Source organism: Macadamia integrifolia, chromosome 8 (assembly GCF_013358625.1).
Source record: "Macadamia integrifolia cultivar HAES 741 chromosome 8, SCU_Mint_v3, whole genome shotgun sequence".
In the NCBI taxonomy this organism is placed as follows: domain Eukaryota; kingdom Viridiplantae; phylum Streptophyta; class Magnoliopsida; order Proteales; family Proteaceae; genus Macadamia; species Macadamia integrifolia.
The window spans coordinates 28,763,605-28,766,786 of NC_056564.1; the positions used below are offsets into that span (position 1 = coordinate 28,763,605).

Here is a 3,182-nt window from a genome sequence, read left to right on the forward strand (position 1 = left end):
TTTAGCTTGAAAAACAAGGATTAGGTTGCACCACATATATGGAAAACTATACAATAATAATGTATTTGGAGACTCAAATATCATGACGGGGTCTAATAACTATTTCGGTATATATCATGCGTCCTCTTTTTTTTTTTTTTTGCGTAAAATATCTTGTGCCCTATTCGCTCCCTTTCTTTCTTGACTCTATCACATTCTCTCTCCTCCTGGGATATGGACCTCATATATATGAACCACGCCATGCTCTAGCTCTTATTGGCATGATGTGGGGGGCATGATCATGCTCTCATTGGCAATGACGTGGGGATTTGGATCCTCTCCAGCCGAAGGTGGTTGGAAAGAGACCAACAAGACACCAAGCATGAGAGAAAAGGGGATCTGAATCATTTCATAAGAGACAACATGGGAATGTATCAACTTGGCTCCAGGGTATGTAATAAGGAGATAATCGAACACACTTGGATAATTGGGTAGCCCCAAATTGGACGAACAAAAAGCAAAAAACCCTACTCGCAACTTACCGACCAAAAAAACAAAAAACCCTAATCGCGACTTAAGCCTATAAATAGTTATTTTTAGGAGTTTTGGGATTGAGTGAGGTTTATCTCCATCTGATGTGACGGTGCTACTGCCGTTGCTTTTTTCCTTTTCACCCAAAAAACAAAAAACCCTACTCGCCACTTAAGCCTATAAATACTTTTTTTCTGAGGAGCTTTGGGATTAAGTGAGGTTCATCTCCATCTGATATGGCGGATTTACTGCCGGGAAGCTCTCTTGTGGCTCATCCTCTTCAATATTTCTCCATCTCAAGCTTTAGCATCAAGGTATGATGATCAATTTGGTTTTGTTGTTTCTCTCTCACTCTCTCTTTCCTTCCTTCCTTTCTTCATGATTCTTAACATAAACTGAAAAGATCTTGATCTATTGAACAATTTAGCCTGGGGGAGTTCTCTTGGGGATCTTTCATGAAATCGAATCAACGATCTACCAGAAGATTATAAAGGTTAGTATATTTCTCTTTATGTAATTAATGTTTTTCTAAATTAAACTTTATATTCTCTCTCTCACACATCAATTTTTACATTATTATTATGAACTCATAAATTTTTTCTCCCCTAGGTGTTGGAAGGGATTGATTATTTGAGCCGATAAATAATCTGGAGACACCCCGGACACATCCAGTGACAGAGCTTTCTGAGTTCTGTCAAAAGATGAGATTGCAGCCGCGCTTTGTAAAGGATTCCTGGGATGAAAATGCTGCGGTGCCCCTTTTTTTTGGTGATAAATTGGTGGGGACAGCCACCTGTGAGGTCAAGAAAGAAATTGCTCAGAATCGGGCTGCCAAAGCTGCCTTAGAAATTGCTCAGTTGGAGGGTTCTTGTCTTCTGAGTTTTCTTGGTCCCGGCTCTTCTGTATACGATGGCGGTGGATGGTTCTTGTCTTCCTTGGCAACGTTTCAACCTTTCAATCCCCACATGAATGTCGGTGGTGGTGGGGATTTCGAGGGTTCCAATTTGGCTCTGCTACTGGGATACGGTCTCCCTTCTTTCACCCCTCAGCAGAAACAACCCCCACAAGTATTCCAGATGGGTAACAGAGAGATGAAGCCGTTACAGGTTCTTCCTCTTAAGGAAAACCTAAGGCCTTCTAGTGGTGGATCCCGGTGGAGGGTCTCTTGTCTCGTTTTCCTTTTCGGCAACCACCTCGGCGGTAGAGGGTCTCTTCTCCCTCTTCTCCCTCTTCTTTCTTCCCCCTCTCCTCCTCTCTCCTTCTCTGTCTTTTTGCCTGTAAGTACCCACGTGACAGATTGGAGACAAAGAGTTCAGACGTGCCTAAATTCGTCTGGTTTTTAATTCTGTGATGTAAGCTACCCTGTCAAGCAATGTCGTCTCCTATCCCTAACTCTCTTTAACAGTCACAATGATTTTTTTTTGGCAGTCAATTTCTCAGTGTTCCAAATCATTTTCAGGAAAAAACCACAATAGTAGAAAGGATTTTTTTTTTCTATTTAAATTCTGATTCATGTTTTGGTCATCCGTAGACTTTTTATCTTAATTCATTTTTAAGAACTTCTGTAATGTCTCCTGTGTTCTTGATTGAATTTGGTTAGATATTTCCTTGACATATGAAACGGTTTTTATTTTTAGAGAGAAAAACCAGCATCTTCCTTAGACGATTCTCGAGGAATCATAATGTGTTCTTCATCCTCAGCGGTGAAAAGTACAAACATATTAATAAGTGGCGTGGTGTCGTGGATAATAGGTTTACTTGGAGGGGGATGAGTTTCCTCCTTGCTGTTAATATTGCTCTATCTTTCAAAATCTCTTAAAACCCTAATACCCATTCTCGTGCAAATGAATATTGCATATTATGGACCATTTCAATTTCCATGAAATTTTTTCTAGCTGGTTGTTTTGCTCCAGATTGTATAAATATTGCACATTTAAATTGTTGGATTAGAGTAGTAATATCATGTGATTCAACTGCATTCGATCAGAGCAGTAACATCATTATTTTGTAATGTTTCTCTTTATTGCCATACTGGAAAATTCTGTCCTGTGTGATGGCAGTATCTCTAATGATTGTCTAAGGAATATTTCTACTAGAATTTCAACAATTTAGCTAGTGCAATTACATGTTATTTTTGTTGAATATCTTCTACCCAGAGGTTAACTTATCTTTCTAGTTTCTGATTTTAGACTCTTGTGTGAGCATCTAGGAAATAACTAGTCGTAAAGATGAATGGAATTACAGACTTAATTCTTTTTGTGCACTCCTTTCTCTGTAGTAGTCCAATACAGATAAACAACTTACTTTTTTTTGGTGAGAGAGAGAGAGAGACATTACAAGGCCGCAAACCCACCCTGACCCCGACTTAGGGCCGCAAAACTTCAACACAGATCCTACCCTTCGGGGTTCAGCCCAATCCTTAACCGCCTTGATTTTTCTGGGTCGAGCCAAGATGACCCTGATTGAACTTGAACCTAGATATTCTTTTTTTTTTTTTTTGGGTAGAAAAGGGAAAAGAGATCTTTTTTATTGGTAAAAAAGGCAAGAGAGATAGGTGAGATTGTGAGAAGATATATTAGGAGTTTTGAAGTATCAATGATTCAATGTGAAATAATATATAAAATTAGGTTAAAATTAAGGTCACAACTAGGGTCATAACCAGGGTCAACATC

The 3,182-nt window shown here is 39.1% G+C and overlaps 1 long non-coding RNA gene across 1 annotated transcript; it reads left to right on the forward strand.

Moving 5' to 3' along the window:
* Positions 1-599: 599 nt before the first annotated feature.
* LOC122086393 lies at positions 600-2,004 on the forward strand. Its single transcript, XR_006142397.1, has 3 exons — positions 600-824; positions 938-1,003; positions 1,120-2,004. It is a non-coding gene; the product is annotated as an uncharacterized LOC122086393 (long non-coding RNA).
* The last annotated feature ends 1,178 nt before the right edge of the window (positions 2,005-3,182 follow it).